This window comes from Argiope bruennichi, chromosome X1 (assembly GCF_947563725.1).
Source record: "Argiope bruennichi chromosome X1, qqArgBrue1.1, whole genome shotgun sequence".
Lineage (NCBI taxonomy): Eukaryota > Metazoa > Arthropoda > Arachnida > Araneae > Araneidae > Argiope > Argiope bruennichi.
The window spans coordinates 21,397,548-21,419,026 of record NC_079162.1 but is presented as its reverse complement, the minus strand read 5'-3'; the positions used below and the strand labels follow the sequence as shown (position 1 = coordinate 21,419,026).

General features: G+C 28.1%; 1 protein-coding gene and 1 long non-coding RNA gene across 2 annotated transcripts in view; one reads left to right on the top strand and one right to left on the bottom strand.

Annotated features, from left to right (window-relative positions):
• The window catches only part of LOC129958911 (5-hydroxytryptamine receptor 2A-like), a 70,786-nt gene that overhangs the window by 23,519 nt on the left and 25,788 nt on the right, over nt 1-21,479 (bottom strand). The window lies entirely within an intron of this gene.
• LOC129958914 (uncharacterized) overlaps nt 1-21,479 on the top strand; it is a 94,130-nt gene that overhangs the window by 56,163 nt on the left and 16,488 nt on the right. The window lies entirely within an intron of this gene.

Below are 21,479 nucleotides of genomic sequence, written 5' to 3'. Positions count from 1 at the left end.
ATTCTGAAAATGATAAAGCAAATAAATGAAAGATGAGTTTTAAATGAATTTTCCTTTACGAATGTGTTAACATCGTCTTCCTTTTTTCTGTAATCTTTGAGCACCATTCCTTGTTGGTTTCGTATGGAGCGGGGATGATAATGATGCGCGAAAAATACAAGGAAGATTGACTAAGAAAGGACGTGTGTAGAAATTAACTGAGTATTTAAGCACTGGCCTATTTCACACTCTTTTCTCCTTTAACTTTGTGACTGCTCGTGTTATTTTTCATGCAGTAGATGAGTCCTTTTAGTGGAGTTTCGTTGAGATGAGCGATAAATGTAGCATCGAGACTTAAATGATTACTGGAAGAAATATGTGATTAGTTCAACTAGTCTGACTTTCATAGATTCTGTCAATACCAATTCTCTTGAGTATTAACTTACTTGGATGGAGAGATAGATGAAAAGTGATGATGTAGAAGCTAAACGAAGTTATTTTATAGCAACACCTGTATTGAGATACTTTCCATTTGCGAACTAAGACCCGTTTTGCGCGATAACATTCAAGCATCGAAATGCCCGATGTGAAGGGTAGGGTATCAGATATTCGTTAGAACAGTGATATTTGTCATTCGTACGGGCCATCGGTAAATTCCCGGAATGAAAAAGAAATATCCTGCAGTTATATCTCTGAAATATTTTCATAATACGAAGGCAAGTGTGGGTGGTTCATTACATTTATTAAAAAAGGTGGCCGCCATAGCAGAAAATTAAAACAAATGATACCGTCAACACCATGGATAATCCCCAAATGGCGAGTGGATCAGCTAATCTCCCGAGCTTGATGCTGTCCCGTGGCTCCCTTCCTTGAGTTCTCTGTGGATGACAGTCTATAATCTCGATGCATGTCTAAACTCAGAGGAATTTGGATCATTTTACTACATGTGGTTGTCGATATTCTCCGATGCGTGTGTTCCGCTTCTGATTAAATACCCTTTTTCACACAGATTTTTTCAATACAGGACACATTTTTATATACATAAGGTTGATAGAAAGTCAAAACAAACTTTTTGCAAAAACTGCATTTTTTACAAGACCCATAGGTGAATCCATATTAATGATGTTGTGTTGCTTTGTTAAAAAAAGCGAGTATATAATAAAGAAATATAACGATAGTAAATGGATATAACTAGCATGTTATTTATATGTGGTTATGTTTTTGGCTTCTCACCCTTTAGCTTGTGGATTTGGTTTAATGCAATTTTTAATTATTAATATAAGCCATTTATGTTTTCGTAAAGATTATTTAATGTTCTCTTTAGTTAAAAATGTTTTAGCTGCAAATCACAAGAAATATCAGCATTTAGTATTTAAAATGAAACAAAAATTGTGTGTGAAACAAAATCAGTGTATTGAATTAATGAATAATAATATGCAGAAACTAGGGATTTAAATTAACATCACCTCTAAAAAGATGGCATGTGTCTTGAAACACCACATCGAATATCATAAAATGCAGCCTTTAGAATTCATAAGAAACAGGGAACTATTTTTGGTGACAAATGGATGGGCATTATTTTTTAATATTAAACAAATTTAATTTAGACGAATACTATGGTTTTTTTAAATGAAAGAGCGATACCTTTCAAAAGAAAATCCTTTTTATAATTGACAATTCAATGGTCGTAGAATCATGAACATAAAAAATTTTGTTGCGTAAAAAAAAAAAAAAAAAAAAACTGCACAAATTGTTTTCATAAATATTTGCATGAACATTGAAGCTCTTTTGCAGAATATTTGTTGCCTGAAGATCTTGTTTTTAAGACTTGGTGGCTATTTATTTATTCAAGGCAACCGAGCCGATCACTTTTCAGCTTCAAAAACGGATGGTTTTGAACCCATACAAGTTTAAATACTCTACTGATCTGATAGAAGTAGTGAATACTTGGAAAATTTAAGAGGCTTTCAGATTAGCGAAACTTAAACAAAGAGGAAAATTTTGTAGCTTTGTTAAAGAACTGGGAAAAAAGCCTCAAATATATCTGGTAAAATTAGTCTTTCTAGTGGGGTCAAAATTATTCACAACAAATTCCTTCTAAAAATTTCTGAGACAATGACTTCAAGAACGATAAAAATATCAGAGAAGGAAGGAAAATAACTTTTCAAGACAAATTATCAATTTTGTGCTAAAAATGTTTGTTTGTAATATTTAATCCAAAACGCAGTTTATGAAAACGAATAAAAAGACTCATCAACAATAAAATAAAAAAAAAATCCGTATAATTTTCTTGAAAACGCTTGATTAAAATATTTGTCATTTAAATTATTTTAATATTAACTTTGTGTGAATTCATTTTAAAAAAAGATTCATTTAGTAGTCTTTGAATTTTGTCCATTTTGGTTTTATTTATTGTAATCTGAAAAAAAAAAATGCTTTTCATCATTTATTATTGTTATCTATTATTCAAGAAGAATATGACACTTTTTGCTGTTAAGGTATTTGCAATGACATTTCTTCATCATACATTAGAATGCATAGATTTTAGTATTCTTTTGAGTGAGTCTTTTTGCTTAACTTAATGAATTAACTTAGACTCTTAATGACACTCTAATTTCAGGAAAGTACATTTATGAATTAAAAACATCATTTAAAAAAATATTAAATGTAAAAGATGTAGATAATCTATTTATTCATGTATGCGCACAACTTAATGAAACATATATGTAACTGTGTGTTTATGTTGGTTTGTTTCTCTTAAAGCATTATTTCACTTCTCTTAAGTAAAATGTTGCGAAATTATCAATATTAAGCAAATATTATATGAAATTAAAAAAAAAAGAAAATTCAAATAAATTGCCTAGCAAGATTTAAATATTCTGTTTTTCTTTAATATAAATTGACTAGCGTTTCTGAGACCATAATTTGTTTTCCATGCCAAATAAAAATGACCGACTTTCTCAATAAAATAAACTTAAGCATAAAATAAATATCTAAGCTTATCTGAATGATTAAACTGAGATGATAAAATACTCCTTTTTTTTCCTTCATCATTCAATGTTTTTTTCATTCGTCAGAGGAAATACAGGCATTTTGTTATCCAGAAGTTCCTAGAAATTAAATTATTTTCAGATTTTTTTTTGAAATGTAAAAGTTGAAATTTTTTTTGCAAGTTAGTTTCCTATGTGCGTGATCTAAATAACCTAGAAGTCAAGAGTTTTTATTTTTGATCGTTGTCTGATACTCAATTGGATTAGGATACAAGCATCAAGGCCTTTTTTAGGTTGTCAAGAAAAAGATTTCAAAAAATTCACTCAAAAAAGGAGGAAAAAAATTCTAATTCTTCGAAATTCAATTTTTTTTTATTTTATCTTCCATGATTTTATTCATTATCTTCTCCTGCCAATTTTTTTCATGGTATCTTTCTTTCGAATTATTTGAGATATTGGGTTGAATATTATTATCAGAAGCGTAAAATATGGTTTAAAAGTTTTTGAAGAGAGATGTTTCGTTGTTTGAATGAATTACTTTCTAAACCGAATCAGGTTAATTGCATGATTCTTTCAAATACTTTGTTCAAACCATGGCAAGAGAAGTGTATCGAACTGAATACGAAGGCAAAAAACAGGAAAGAGAGAGTATGGGAATGTATTTGAATCTTATATAGCTTCAGAAAGTAATTTGTCGACCAGCATTTTGATTCCGCCGGAAAATTAATAATCTGCACAACTCGGAGGTTAAAATTATAGGGAAGCTGGAGTTTGAGCGATTATAAAATTATTTTTGAGAGTATATATATATATATATACATACACACACAAAAGCTGAAACAGTGTCTATGAACTCCGAGCTTAAAAGGTTTCCGAGTGTGAGAATTTTTTTTTTATTTTGAGATATTTTAAATTTAAAAATTAATTAATTAATAGTTTTTCATTTTAAAAAAATTAAAAATTAATCTTCTGCAACGATATTTATGATTTCAAATTCTTTCCGATTTAAAAAAAATGAAACAGTAATGAACATTAATACATAACAGCAAACATCAACGAGAGATTTATCGGAACTTTCATTCTGTCATAGTAAATAAATCTGTTTTTAAGTGTTAAGAAATCGATCGGCCATAGTTAGAAATAATGTTAAGAAAACTATGAAGAGATGTGACCTAAAGTTGGTACCTCAGGTCCTCAAGCTTCTAATTGTGGCCCAAATGTGCATATAATTTATTATAAGTATTTAATATCATTATTATAAGTTATAAAAATCTATATTGCTCTTTTTCCAAAAGATAAAATATATGATTTATAGCTAATTATCTTTCTAGCTAATTAATTATTTTCATAGACTCTCTGAGTTTCATAAAAAATACGTATATGATAGATCCAAGTAGATATCTCTCATCTATATCGTATACATTAATCCTAACTCAAACAGGCCTCGTTTTAAAATATAAAACATCTCCAATATGACGTATACATTAGAAAAATATGATATTTTATAAACCAAATATTTTGAATTCTTATGTGATATCTTATTTCTACAATATTAATAGAAATCACTGATGAACTGATCAATATGCTTAACGGGAAGAGATAATACTTTTTTTTACTACTGAACGATTTATTACAAATTAGTGAGTTTTCATACTGTTTGTTCAAACAATACATTCTTAAATATTTTGCAGTTTCTTCAGAGGGAGGAAATTGATTGGCATAACGACATATTCTTCTGCCTCAAATATGAATAACAGATAGAAAACCATGGTTTCTTTATCATAATTTTTTATAAATAAAAATAATTTTGCCATATATGTCTTTTAACATATATATCAATATATATAAGAACAACTGGGTTCTAATATTCGATATGTGTGTTTATGGCGCTCATTTCTAATGTTTTTGTTGCCTTTTACCCCGTTTTAATGAGTTGTAAGTTGATCTGTAATATCAAAGATATTCATGATCACGAAGAAACGACAATGAAAAGTAGTCTTAACATAGTTAATTCTTAATATCAAATAAATGCTTTGAGACAAAATGTTGAATTTGATATCATGTGCTCTTTACAATGGGGTTCTTAACTAATAATGTGTTTTATAATTAACACAAATGTGAATACACATTTCAAAACTAGTTCTAATTCACAAAATTCGGCTGTTTAATAGAATTAATGGAAGGAGGATCAGTCCTAATCCGAAGAATTCGATTTATTGACAGTCACATCCATTTCTGAGAGAGTAGATTTTCTGCTAGCCCTTAAACTGCCCACTTCCAGTATATCTGGTCTGAGTCTTTTTCATATATATTTTTTATTAGGTAGAATATAACTAGTTTTCATTTTTTTATTAGGTAAAGTGTAGCTAGTTTTATGTTTTTTATTAGGTAGAGTGTAGCTAGTTTTATGTTTTTTATTAGGTAGAGTATAACTAGTTTTATCTCCTATTTCCTTCACATCATTGTCTTAAAATGGTGGACTGAATACCCAGTCACTACACAAACATTTTGGTTAGAAAACATAACTCCAATACCACAAAAGCATATTTTTTTCAACCAAATGAATTGATGTTTTGTTATGATAAATTTTACAGAAGCATAATTGTATGCATTTATAAGCCAGAACAAAAGTGATGCCATAGCTTTTATTATTCTATGCCACACTTTTCACAATTCTAGATGCATGCACAGCATAAATATGCTACTCAGAAAATTCAGCAGCATTTGAAATATTCGTTTTTTCCCCTTCAAATCTACAGACTATTCACAAAGAATCATAGAACAATGGACACAGAAAAAGCAACTATTTTTGGTCGAGCCATTTCTTTTCCATCCTGGTAAAAGTTTCTATCGATTTTCGAATTTAGTAACATAAAATGACTCTGACTTCCAGATGGCTATTGTACGGTTTTCAGGTAATAAATTGCTCCTTTCTCGAGCTCTCACCTCGATGTGGACGAAAAGTATTGGGCTGTAGCTTACATTATATGAATGTATACTTGAAATTTGATTTTATACTTTGAATCAAGGTGAATAGCTTTGATCTAGCTAGATAAAAAAAAATTAGTAATTTTTAGAAACCAAACAAAAAAATGTACATTAATATGTGAAATGATTTTTTCGAAACATTACATGAAAGCAAAATGCACCAAAAAAGTAGCTTTTTTAAAAAATAAATTCAGTATATTTTCAAGTTTAATTTCCTAATCACTCTATTAGGTTACTTTGAAATCAAATTTAGTAAATACTTGAATAATATTAGAATTTATAAAAAAATATTGAAAGTTTTTTTCATTTGACTGAATGAGTGACTTTTGCAAATGTATGAAATGATTTACTTAATAGAATCGCATGACTTTTATGAGTACATCTCATATAACTATTGATTAATGGTCTTCTCACGACTAGTTGTGTGAAGGATTAAAACAATCATTAGAAAATGTTGCAATATTTAAACATTATCTGCATTCGGGAGATTTGGTGAAATTCGTCAAGATTTTTAATAAAATTCGGATAATTTTCCCATTGTATTTTATTACTGATACATTGCTGTTCAATGAACTCATTTATTAGCTGAACTTTTTATTTAATTTATTTAATACAGCATGTCTAAATACAAAAGAGCATGGCATTTTATTATACGGTCACTTGGAAAAGCTAACGAGGATGAAATAGTTGCGAATGAAATTTCAAGAGAAGCTGTGATATGTTGGCTTCAAAACATCAATCTACAGAGTAGCAAATTACGATAGTAAATGTAAACCTAACCATTTTTCTTTATGGATTCATTTTTTAATATTTTTTTCTTACTTACATAGGCTAAAATGATTAGTAAATAATTTTCCATTTTGATTATCCATAAGTATGATTCACAGAACAAAATGAAAATTCTAATGAATATTATGTTGAATAAGAATCTACTGGCCTAGAAATATATATAAACATTTCATCTAATCTATCATTTTCTACAATGAAAATCTGTGTCAAATGTAAGTCAAATTGAAGTTTCATTAGATACATTATTAAATAAATAACAAAAATGACTAAAAATACAACAAAAATTTGAACTATGTAATAACGTACATAGTATATGCCTTACTTAAATTTTTTAAAAACAACTATTCGCATATGTAAAGTAATTTATAAAAATAATCTATAACGAGGTATTATAAATGAATTTTCAAAATGCGCGAGAATGCACTTTTCATAGAATTTCCAAACCTAGTTCTGATAAACTTACGTAAAAGCTAATTATTGGCTTTTTCGTTTTTCAAATGCAATGCACTATTTCCAGCCTTTAAAATAGTTTTCTAATCATTTTTTCCCTTGGAACTATTTAAATTATTGCCTGTTTGGTCTGCTGATAAATAAGCTCTCATATTCTAGATGCAGAGCTATTCGTTTTATTAATTTTATAGTTTATATGAACTGAACCCCGGGCACGTTTCTGTGTGCCCATTGATTCCTGGAGGATGGGTATTTACGAATTCTTTTGTCGAAGTTACTTTCATGTTACAGAGATCTCGCTTTGGGAAAAATCTGATAGTCTATGTTACGAGTCCATGGGTTTGAAAGAAGTCAAATGGAGATCAATACGAGACTTCAAGTAGAGCAATTGAATTTAGATCGTTGGTTCTTTTATTGAAAGAAATAAAGGTTTACGTTATTGCACGAAAAACCATTACTGTAACATTAAGAAAGCTTGACAAAAGAACTTTTTTTTCTTATAATTATGGAAGTAAACATTCGCTTTTATGTTACAAATTATAAATATAAATTATGTAATTTTATTCAGGCCTTTAATAAAAATATTCGACTCATGTTTATTAATACAAAATTAATAATTTAAAATCAATATAAAATATGCAATTTTGTTGGTTTAAAAAGTATGGCTTATGCTGATTTTTAACACTTATACTTTTCCCATCAAAACTGAAAGAAATATGATAATTTTTACTTTCCAAATTTGAAGAGATATTTAATAGAATGTAAATTTTGTAAGTGTACCATTCATCAAAAGTAATTTAAATTCTTTTCAGCTTCAAATTTAAGCTTAAAAATGATTTAAAAAATAATCTCACCTAAAATATGTAAAAATATCTGAAAATAAAATATAAAGATTCCCTTTTCAATCGAGTTTTTACATGTAAAGAGCTTTTATTATTGAGTATACTTTCATCAATACATTCTCAGTTTCTAGTGAATAGTGGTTGTATTAATATATTGCAATTTATCTGATCTTTGCAAAGAAAATTTTTTATTGATTATTTATTAAAATATTCATATGCAGTTTTGTATTACCAAAAGTTTAGTCAATATATGCAAATAAAAATAAATTATACTTCGTTTAAAGGACTTTTAGGAGAAGAGACACATTTTCTTTTTTGATTTCACTGAAAATTATAGTGAGCTATTTATACAAATTTTAAAATATCTGGAAAATTAGAATATAAATTATTTTATAAATAAAAACTTGAAAAACTAGAGAAGAAATGATAACAAATCAAATAAAATTATGTAGAATTGATGTGAAATTTTCTCGACATGCTCTCACTTTAAAGGGAAAAAAAAAAGTTCCGGCATTGTATACTAGTGCCTGAAAATAAGTAATTGTTGCGTTTAGATACTAAAAATTAACTTCCAGCTTCAATTCTAAGAGCACACTTCTTTTATCTTTTTTTTTGGATGCAGGAATAACAAATATTATTTTTTTTTTCCGTTTAAGTCTTGAGAAAATATTTTCTTTTATGAAGATTATTCCATTTGAATACAACATTTCTCATTTCATGCTAACAAAGCTCAAAATTGGATTCATGCTCTCATGTTACAAGTTAGATGCGCCGCTCCAATTTAATTTTGGAATCCATTGTGAATCTTTCAGGGGAAAATAATATGAACAGCATCAAACAACACAAAATTCACAAATGTTTTTCATGTAAATGAAATGTTACGTGAAGTGTCTCCACTGATATTCTAACAATTTACGAAGTTCTTATTTAAATAATAACAGTGAATCATTAGCATCCCTGTATTACTCTTTTCAAACATTTTTTTGAATAAATAGCAATGGGGATATCACAGATGAATTAAAACACTATGTAGCCTTCTAAAAGGAGCTCATTCAGAAAAATAAAACTGAGAAATTTCTGTATCTTACACTAATTTATCTATAAGAATTGGCCAAACGACTACCGTATAGACTATAACGTCAATTTTAAAGCTTAATCTCGTCCACAAATATTACTAGTTGAATTCAACTGGTAATCACAACCGAACCCTCTTTCGAGAATGTTGTGTGAATTTATGTGAATGATCCGATTGATAAGTACAGCAGTACAAGCTCTGTGAATCCGACAAAATAGATCTGTCTTATAGAGAATCGCTACATTCTTAACGCTAAGAAACATTTTTTTTTTAATCACTAGAAAAATTGTTTAAAAATGGTTCTTGAAGCGGGAAAATGACTATCACTATTTTTTTCTCACTTTCATATATGACAAACTTGCCAAGCAATTTGATGGAAGACGATTTTACAACACTCATTCGTTTCAATACTTATTTACTTTATCATAACATTATTTGGCTTTATTTGCGAGTATTGTATATAAATAGTAATTAAAAAATCTCTATACAGAAAAGGTGAAAAAGTGTCTGAGATTGGAAGGGCTAGAAATAATGACCATTTTAAGACAATAGAAAAGAGATAATCTAATTTTGTCAAAACTGTTATGTGTGTTAAAATACAAATTTTAAATTTTATATAATTCATGAGAATTTAATATTATTCAAGCATTTTTTTTTTAAAATTACGTTGTTCCAAAAAGAATTATTTTGACATCAGAAGAAAAGGCCATTTTTAATGGCAGTGATTACTAAGCAGTTAACAAAATTAAATTGAAATAAATAAAATTAAGCAAAATTAAAGTAGCACTACTATTTAATAAAGAATTTAAAGAATTATTGAAAATTGAAAGGGCGCTTTCACCTCAACTTAATAGAATTAATATAGCTCTAGTCTTGAAAGATATTAATCGAACTATAAGTATATTGAATTATCTTATTTTTTTTCTGCGTGTTACTTAATTGTTCGTCCATTACTTTTATTAACTTACGGTTTCTACGCATTTGTTTCAATTTACGCCTTAATTTTCTTCTTTTCCTCTTTACAGCATGAAACTTTTTTCTTGTTTCCATGTTATTTAAAAAGCCAAGTTACTAACAGCAAGCAAATGACAGTAACAAATATGTTACTTTACGAGTCTCAACGATTTTAATTTCCTTTTTAACTAATTTTAGTAACAAGAATTTGCTCAAAGTTTACACTGCAAATTTAAAACAAAATAAATGGTACATAAAAACATGAATTAAGCATTTACTTTTTAAAATGTTTCGGAAATATTTTTGTGAATAAATATGTTTAAATATATTTATTATATATAACGAATTTGAAGATTCCTGAAAAAGTTTGATAAAGAGAAATTTCAATTTATTGAAATCGGCAATACACACTTGAAATAATCTTCTTATTAAAAAATTTATGCATGGTTAATTTTTTGAGCTTAAATAAGAATTAAAAAATAAACAAAGATTTCTCAAAATTGTTGTTCCATACTCATCAAAATTTAATAATTTTTGCCAGGGTCTTTCTTTTCTTCTCTCTTTCTACGCTTATATGAGCTGAACTTCTCTTTCAAATTTTAATATTTCCATTTAAGGACATATTCGCTATAAGAAATGTAAAAATAAACTGGATTTTAAGTATAATATTGCTCAAATTTAGGAATTAGATTCATAGAACACTAACTTAATATAACGTATGACTCACTGTTTGTTTATTGCTTCTTCGCAAATGACTTCCGATCTTCCGAAAATTTCTGTTGAAGTTGATGTAAGAATAGGCGACGCACACTTTTCTCAGATAATTTATATCCTTTCTTTATAACAAAATAGACAATTGCTTTTTGACTGCAATAAGTCTGCAATATTTCTTCGATATACTGATATTTATTCGATATACAAAAATTGTTTTCGATCGAAAAATGCTCGATACATAGAGATTTCCAATGTATCAGAGTTTGATATGTGTGTGTGTGGACCATGTTTTTGTTTTTTACTGAAAATAGTTTCGGAACAGTTCTGTTAATACATACAATCGTATATAAAGTTAGTTATTCGATTGCTATACGAGTGTCAGCTTCAGTGGAAAAAAAGACTAATTAAAACAATGTGACGCTGCAATTTAATTCGGTATGTACGAACTTCGAGCAAACACATAAATTACACAACATTTGTTCATATTTCGATCAGCTGTGAGCTCAAAAAGTTCCAAGTTCCCCGTCATTGTTTTTCAATTCCGGAGAGGAGGTTAGTGGATAGTGGAAAGTTGCAAGACGTTTCTCGAATGCATCCCACGCATGCTCTAAAAAGTCAGATCAGAAGAATTGGCAAATCATTTGAATGCGAAAGATATCTTTCTGTTGAAGGAAGGCTTCGACCAGAAGCATATGTGGAGAAGGTGTTATCATACATGAATAAAATACTGGGATCGGAAGCATTTTGAAATAAACAATTACTAGACTCAAGGACATCGTTTCTGTATTTCAGAGCGGTAACAGACTTCATGTTAAAAATGTGACAATCTATGTGAACATCCAGCATGATATTTGCCCAGATCACGAATCCCGCCCAGGATGGGAAACAATGCATTTACATGATATTTCCTGGGTTAAAACTCGTTCCACGTTTCCTGAATATTAATAATAAAGAAAATTCCTAAACGTATATTGAAAATTAAAATTTATTATGAATGTGCTTTAAATTTGAATTTGTTCAGATTATTCATATCAGCTCCTCAAGCTTCTTTTAAGATTTTTTCCTTTTGATTTTCATACTTTTGATGAAAAGTTTTTACATTTTAATTCATTACAAATAAAGAACTCTTTAAAAATTTTTGTCTCCATTTTCATTTTAAATATCATATAATGCAAGACTTAGCATATAGCTGTAGTAGGACACGGGCCTAAGGGATAACGCTTAAAATTAAAGAGTTGCAAGGCTTTAAAAAGATAACGAAAACTTTCATACCATTTGGTACTTCGATTTTCAAAAACCAAAATAGTTTAAAAAATCATTAAAACTTAAAGTTTTTCCTTTAAATTCACCAATAAAATATTTTAAATATGATTTCTTTTAAGAATTATAAATTAGCATTTCAGTTTCATATTCCCAATTTTAAATTGAGAAAAGTTTTTTGAATATAAATGGTCTAAGAAAAATTTACTTAAAGAAGTACTGATTATATAAAGACTCTATAAATCATGTTTCCTGACTCCAAATGATGATATGACGATTAATTACGCAATTCTAAAAACAAGTGTGCTTGGCTGGGATATTGTTTGAGTACCAATGCTAATGCCCTTTCCTTCCTTTTTAAAAAGGAACCTTCAGAAAGTCTGGAAAATTTAGCTAAAGCATTTTAAATTTGATTGTAGCAATAATTCAGAATTATATAATAACTCGAATATTTTAATAACAAATGTATTTGAATATTTTCCTTTATAAATAATCAAAGTAAAAGAAGGAAATCTGCTTGATCCAGATATTTCAACAAAATTTGAGATTTGTATTGAATTTTTGTTTATTAAATTGTAGTCATTATACATTTGTCTGTTTTATTTTCTTTTAACATGTCTGTAGTTGTAACAATATAATTTTTCCGCTAAACTTCAGATAGCGAAATGTTTTTTATCGAGAAGAAACTGCGATGTAAATATATAAGGAAAGGAAATGAATCTAAGTTTGCATAATCTACTTGGAGCCGAAATATGTCTTTATATCTCTACCTCAATCTTTAAATAATATTAGACATTTTTTCTGCTTTTCTTCTTGCAATGAAATAAGCAAAATAGCTACTTCCCCGGCTGAATTTCATTATACTGGCGCCTATGTTTCAGTATGAATATAAATTGTTTAATCTTGTTAAACTCGGATAGACAAGTGCGATCTGTTTGAATTACAAGTAAAGAGTATTAGAAAAACTATCTGTGTCCTTGTAGTCTAGAAAATGGAGCTCTAGAGCTAAAAAAATCTTTGCATTGTTTGTGAGATCTAGAGTCCGATTATTCTTTATTTCATCTCCAAGAATTCGTTATTTTGAAGAGAAATTTATTGTGTGTCTTTTAATCGATCTCATTCTTTTCACAGTCAAATCTTTTCTTTTCTTATACTCTGAGGAATTCTTTTTCTGAGGTTTATTTTTAATTTAGTTGAAACATTTCAACGAAACTACCTTCTGCGAAGAGAAGTATTGCATAATGATGATGAAAACTGAATTTTTAACTGCTGCTTCCTCCAGAATTTCTATTCATTACAGTATCAATAAGAATTGAGAAAGGAAACAAAACCTGCCTTGAAGTAACACAGAAAAACTGTCTTTTCCTTCTTCAAATCTAAATTACAATAATAAGCGAATAACTTTTGTAACTATAGAATTTTAATTATTAAAATCATGCTCAGAACATAAGTAGCAATGAGAATGACATTTAGAATATTTTTTCTTCTCGAAATATAATTAGACCAGCTTGTAGTATTCATCACCTAACTTACGTATTTCATTAAAAGAATCATATATAATATAAAAGATTTCAAGGATTGCTCTATATTTCTCATTTCATAATGATAGTGGATTTTCTGGCATTTTTAAGCTTTCTCTTTTATTTTTTCATTTAGATCAGTTTTAAATTTTATTCATTCTTGACTCCGTTTCGACTGCAAAAATATTTCACGGCCTCATTTATGAAGGAAACATTTTTCGCGCTCTTGAATGCGGAGATAAGCAATTTGATTATATATATATACTGTATTTTGAAAATTACAATAAAATAATTCAAATTAAGAGAGCTTTGTGAGTTTGTTTTGCTGCTCAACATTGAAGGTTTAAAAAAGGAGATGAATTTAATTACTTGATTACCACGCTTTAGCTCGAGGCTGGTAATTTCAAAGTTATCACTTAGATTCAATTGCAAGACTTCCTGCTTTCAATATATTCACGAATATCAAAATGACATTAATAGAATCATTAAATGATGCTATCTATACCTATTCTTTTATTCGTGTGATTTTATTCTTCAGAAAAGCGAGTCTAAAATTATTGGACAAAGTTAAAAAAAAATGTTTCCTAAGAAAAGTAGAATCACAGTTTAGGCCGATGAAAATTTATATTTTTCTTAATGAATATGCCACTATAAACGTAAATCAACAAATAACATTTTTGAAAAGACAATTTCTACCGGTTTTCAATAAGAAGGCATGAATGAATTGCTGGTTTTATTATTTCACCACCCTTTAAGTGATTGTGCTAGTCTCGTGAATAATGTCTGATGAAATATAGTATGCTTTGGCCACTACTGTAGATATACATCTACATTCATTTCGCATCTGTTTTTTCTATGATATTTAATTTGGAAACCGTGAATACAGAGGAATATTTCTACGATATTTATTAACAACTGCAAATGGAGTCAGCTTGCGAAATGTCATTGTCACTTGACAAATGGGAATGCGCATGTCACGCAATACCAAATTGTCTGACATAGAGCGTTGACCTTTTTCTTAAGCTGCAAAATGAGCTATACATTCCAAAATATACATTCCAAAATTCAATCAACGCTGCTCATATGAAGTGAAACACTTGAACATAAAATGACTGACTTTTTACATTTAAATCTTGTAGCACTAATTTATACTTTATGAATCGAATAGAAGAATCAAAGTATAATTTCACCAATTTCTAATTTAGGAATCTAATAGAAGAATCAAAGTATAATTTCACTAATTTCTACTTTATGAATCTAATAGAAGAGTGAAAGTATAATTTCAAAAACTTTGATAGAAATAAGTGTTTAAGTTCATTGATCTTATGAGCAATTTGTCTACATAAAAAGAATTAAAAATAAATAAATTAATGAGCTTTTTTTAATTTTTAAAACATATGTTTCTCTTGACGCACACAACTTTGAATAATCCTATTTTCCTGTAACAGAAGCTTGCAAATAGCAACCCTCTGTTGCGACGTGATTCAGTCTTTGGTCACAAAATCTTGAAAGAATGTATATATATATTTCTCTATTGCCAAATTGTGACGTGGACTTAAATTTTCTTGAAAGCAGTATTTACACTGCAGCAGTATCGCACACAAAGTAGCGCAATACGTAAACTGCCTACTCGTGTCAGCTCAGATTCCACCCAACTTTTCAATGTTATATGCATATATAATTAATATATAATCCATAATATTATTATAAATAATAATTAAGTAAACTAAGTTTATTTAGATGTTTAAATTTGATTCGAATAATTTTTACATGTATACTCATATTTATTTTCATATGATTATAATTTATAATGACTATAATTCATTGTTAAATCCGTTTTAGTGGAATTTATATTTGTTAAGTATAGATATAAAATTATCACTCAGATAAAGTATTTTTATTTTTTGAAATAATTCCTATATAACTTTTTGAACATTTTTTGTCGCTTTAATATAATAATTTCGCATATCTTATGTTTAATTTAGCCCATCTAATAAAAGTCTTTTTTTTTACACTGAGTTAATGAAAGCGTAAAAATAAAAAAATCATTTCTTCAAACAGGAATTACAATTTATGAAGAAAAAGTTTTGTCAGCAGATTTTTTTTTTGGTTGTAGAGCTTTAAACACTATAAAATGTTTAATGAAGGGAAAAATCTTATAACCGTTTTTTAAGTTTCACTAATTAGTTGCCTGTTGGTGAACGCTCCTCATTTTATTTTTCTTATATTTGAATCCTTGGATAAAAATATAAGCAGGTGAAAGTATTATTTGGGAATCTTTATCTATAGAAGATTTCTGAGCCTTAGTTTATAAGAATTTTTGTTTTGCTGGTTAGCCATTTATAGCTGAGATTTTTTTCTAAATACACTTTTTCTAAAAAAACTATAACAGAATTTTTCAAAAGTTAAATTTAGCTTTTAATTAAACTTCTGCGCCGAGACTTTATTTGACTAAATTTTCCGCTTGGACTTATAGTATTAATAGTTTGTTACGTGGTAGAATTATTAACATGAAAATTTTTTGTAACGTAAGACAGAAAAAAGGAAAGAATGAAGTACAGGAAATTATCTTTGTTTCCTTAATTTTTCTAATATCTATATTTTATAAAATAAAATGAATTTCTGTTACATAAGAAATCTGTGCATCGTTACTATTCAAATTTTACTTAAAACAATTCTACATTTTTGGAAAGAAAACGTCTAATTTTCTCTCTTTAAAATGAGATAAATGCACCAAGATGTTCAGTTATTTAAAATTTTTGTCTCTCATGAAAGTTAAAACAAATAAAAAAATAGTAAACTTATTTAGTACCAGGCATGTTTTGGAAGAATATAGCAATTTAGTTGGAAATAGTTTACAAAAATACTGGCAATTTTAAATCAGATAGTGTTGATGTGCAGATAGAATTATTGAATTCTTTATTTTTCTGAAATACTCTATAAAATTACGAAAAAAGAATTTAGATTTATAATTTGTTTCATGGTACTATTGTAGTAATTTACCAATGTTTCGTTAACGGACTTTTTAAACTTTTGATTCCAACATAACGTGGAGGCTCGAAGACATTGACAGAATAACTTCAAATCATTATTCATAGTTTATATTTGTATCATAATCCTTATTCATAGTTTATAGAATCAAAATATTATTCATAGTTTATATTTGAAATAGAATTCCTTAACAGTTTCCCAATACATATATTTTATATAACTTTTTTAAAATGGTGAATTAATGTGTCACTAGTCCCTTTTATCTTACGTATATTTGTAGCCACGGAAATTTTCATACCAAAAACATTACATTAACGAATTTATATATTAGATAGTGGCTTCTTAAAGCAAATTGCAATCTCACATGAAGAAGCTTAGAAAAAGGTTAGAGTCTTAAAGATTGCTTTTCTTTAAACTTCTCAAATTTCATAAAAAATAGTCATGGAAAAAGTTATGATTTCATTAAAATTCTCTAAATAATCATTGAAGAATTACTAATTAGTTAAAATTAGTAATTACTGATTCATTTTTTTAACCAATTTTCCAACTCTGGGTAATGGGAATGACAGTCGGGCCAACAGCCCCGTCTCTTTAGCTTTCCGCCCCACATCACCAAAAGAATGGTTGAATATCAACGTAGGATTTAAGCTCCCCATGCCCGTTTACACGACAAATCTTCAATGGAATCAGATTTTGAACCTGAAACCCTTTGGTTGGGAAGCTCTTTTGGAATGAATTTAAATTTTGAAGTGTGGTCAGATAACGAAGGCGTGACGTGAAAGTATTTTTCGCACATAAAAGTGCCAGGAGTGGAAAACACTTGCAGAGATCCTTTATTAGATTATTATTTACTTTACGTGACCTTTAAAGTGCACGCCATTTTACTTCTTTGTGCAATTTGTATTTGATAAATTGTTAATGGCAGGTTTTTCGTAGTTGCTATGAGAAACTCATCTCTTCGATTGTTCTTTCTCCCTGGACAAGGGAGCTTTAAGATTTATGCCGCTTTCGCTTGAAACTAAACAAATGACAGGAGAAAATTCGATTTCGAAGTCGACCGTCTCAGTCATAAATATGAAGAGAACTATGCTCAAAATCTAGTTTAGACGTTTTTGTTTCAGCTTAGAGTATCGAAATCATTTTCCTTTTCGCACATTCCACTAAAAAATAATCGCAGAAATTGAAATACCACCTAGGGGACAGAGTACTTCTTTCAATACTTCTCAATTTCTCTTTTGCGTGGATCAAGGAGAAAAGAAAAAAAAAATGTCTTGGCTTCTGTAACACAAACAAAAGATAAATTTAAACTTAAATCGAAATTTCCCGAAATATAAGATGAAAAGAAATTTATAGGGAGAATGAGCTTCTTATGGCCTACAGAATAACATGCCTCTCTCATAGAGCTCCATAACTCTTCTTTCATATCTATCTATAGGCCTGAGCATAGATAGCAATAAGAATTGTGATGGCTGGAAATGAAGTAGACAAAAAGGTAGACGGAATAAATGTGAGACGAACCGGAAAAATAAACTTGGATATAAGGAATGGGAAAATCCGGATGAAAGTTAACATCTGAACTTAGAATTTTGCAATTCTACATAAAAGTTGAGATGTTATATTTGTATTTTTTTATAATCATGAAATTTTCGAATTCATTTAAGTTAATTAATAGTAGTGTAGTAGGATATTTTTCGTTAAAATCCGGATGAAAGTTAACATCTGAACTTAGAATTTTGCAATTCTACATAAAAGTTGAGATATGTTATATTTGTATTTTTTTATAATCATGAAATTTTCGAATTCATTTAAGTTAATTAATAGTAGTGTAGTAGGATATTTTTCGTTAACAGAATAAAATCAGAGAAGTACTTATTAGAAAGAAGTTATCAGTTTCCAATTTTCATTTGGTAATAATGGAATTAAGTGACAGATAAAAAGACATTTTTCTTGTACTGAAGGAATTATATAAATTTTTAATTTCTTAAAACTAGTTAACAGAAATATTTACGAAATGATAACTCAAATATTTCTTGCAATCACATTGACAGAAATGATAAGAAGTTTTTCCAAAACAAGGTGATTATTTTTTTAATCCTCAAAATTGTGATTTATGAGTTTTAATAAATATTGTTTGATACTAAATAAATTAATTTTTTAAATTATCAGGTTTTCAGAAATTAGTTTCTAGTCACAACATGCTTTATCTACTGAGTTTTATTGCTTTAAAATTTGAGTTTAACTTGTGTTTGGTAGGTGTAAAAGTTTTCAAATAGTTCAGATTTTATGAATAGAGCTACTTTAAAAAAGTATACGTTTTCTTTATATTAATAAATTGAATTTAATTGAATAAATTCGAATCGAAAAAAGGGATGGAGATTTAATTCTGAACAAATTTTAACTAAGAAATTCATCAATTAAAAATATTTTTTTTTCAATCGATTTATTTACTAATTCTTTATCTGATAGGAGGAATGATTATCGTTTCTATAATATGAGAAACTGACTGGTTGAATTGAATAGAGAATTCAGTTTAATTACTTCTTGTATTTTTAATTGTTGATACATGTTTAATCATGTATAGAAAAAAAAATGAATTTTATAACTGAAAGAGAGCAAGCAGCAACATGTCTGTATTTCAAAAATTGCAAATATTAAGAAATTATTGACCCTATTTACTAATTGCTTTTATGAAAATTTTTAATTTGTTAATATTTTTTACTGATTCAACCTAGATATCTGTAATGATTCCAGAGAGTTCGAGTTTTATCTTTAACTTATTCAAGCAAATTAAAATGTTTGCCATTGCATAAAATTAGACTTGATATTTTTATTCTCTTTTGTCAATATTTATATTAGAAAGGTTTTTGGTTGTAGAAAGAACAATTAACTTGTAAAAGAAATTATACTCAGAAAATTTGATGTGTTTGTATTTTTTATAAATGAGCATCATCCATATACAAGTATTATTAGAATACTAATAACTTTAAAACTTCATTGCATAATTTTTTCTGATGAATATTTATTAACATAGAGACTGATTTCTTTCCTCCTATAGAAATCTTAAATATCTTTGGAAAGAATATTTTCCCTTATTTTCCCTTCTTTTTTTTAATTCATTGAAGAAAAGATTCATCTTTTTATTGCGAGTAGGTTTATTATTCTTTCTTTATTACCGAATATAAATTATGAGTTGAAAATTTGAAAATATTTTATTGTCATCTAGAAAATCCATGTTTACTTACATGAATGGGTTAAATTGAAAATAGTGCGACTTATTACAAACACGAAGAAGCTAATTAAAGCCTCATTTTGAATTTAGGCATCAAATTTAAGATTTAAAAAAGAAACGAGTTAATTTTTTTGAATCATACACCACATTAAAGTTTCTCTTCATCATTATTAAAAGTAGGATATGGCATTACTAACAAAGTCCTTTCACTCTTTATATATCCTTGCAGTGAATCCTGACGAGATTGTTTTGTGGTTGAAGGATTTATAGCTATTAGGCATGACTCTTTTTGTAGAAGAAGAAAAACCAGCCACATTTTCGTCGCATCGGAACACTTTAGCAATTACTGAAATTAACAAAAAAGCAAAGAACAAAAGTTGGGAACGAGAAAAAGAAGAATTAGCTTTGTGATTAACAAAATGGTCTGTTCTGTCCAACTCCCGCTAAGTTTGAAAATTTTCGGATTTCTTGTATGCTGCGATATTGTGTCGCTATGCTGTTTTTTTAGAAAGTTCTTCTGCAACTTAATTGTTGTTTTTAATTATTTGTCTCATCACACTTAGTTTAACTCGTACTGTTTTTATGAGAACAAGAAGTTTCTCCATTAAAAGATTAACATTCGCTGTTATTTTTTATATATAATACTGAGCATTTTGTGTACTTAAATAAACGACTTTCTCATGTAGACTACAAGAATGAAAAAATCTTTTAAATGAAATATTTTCTTTTCAGGTTTTTAATAGCAAATATTTCATGACTATAATTACCACATTCATATGTATATTTTATATCCAGATTTATGCATTGTCATTTAAATTGGCACGTTTCATGTTTGTGGAGATTGATCGATTTTGAAATCGATTTAAAACATTTTCCTTCTAAAATCTTAAAATCCTGTGAATCTATGTATGCTTTGAGACTGTACACTATTTTAACATATTAAGAACTTAATTATTAGTTAATCGACTAATGTATATAAATTTTTGTTCTGCTCAAATACCACCAACTGGTGGTGAATTTCAGAAAAATTAAATTTCAACATTCTATAATAAATGTCTTTAACTTTTAAGAATGAATTATAAATTTAGGTCCAAAATTAGAAAATAATTAAAATGGAATCTACTTTTTAGCTTATTAATAACAGCGAAATAATAAAAATCGCTTGTATTTGAATATTACAACATTTCACAATTGTGTCACTATATATTAGAATGGAATTAAGGCAAGGAAGACGTTCGTTTTGTCATGTATGGCATTAAAAGCTTTTCATACAGAAATAGCAAACGCACTAAATGTCATGATTTATTTTATGATTTTTAAGTTTTGATTAACCCTTTTATTTCTAAACCGGCCATGCAAGTTTTATACTAATGGACTTTTTTGGGCTGCTGTCTTTTTCAAACAAGGAATAAAGGATATAAAGCAGGAGTGATATTAGTGATAATTTGCTTTATATCCTGCCTCCCTCGTTTGAAACAGAAACAGGCTCCCCTCAAACGGCCCATTAGTATGTAACTTTCATGATCGCTTTCAGCTGGGTTCGTAATAAACGTTTTAAAAATATATGGTTGATTTGGGAGCATCTTTTCCTAAAATAGGAAACATTCTTTGCAATCAATTGTTTGCTAAACTTTTTCTGTCGTGATGAACTCAGTTTATTTAGATCTCCAGAAAATGACATTTTGTCATTTTCTAGTT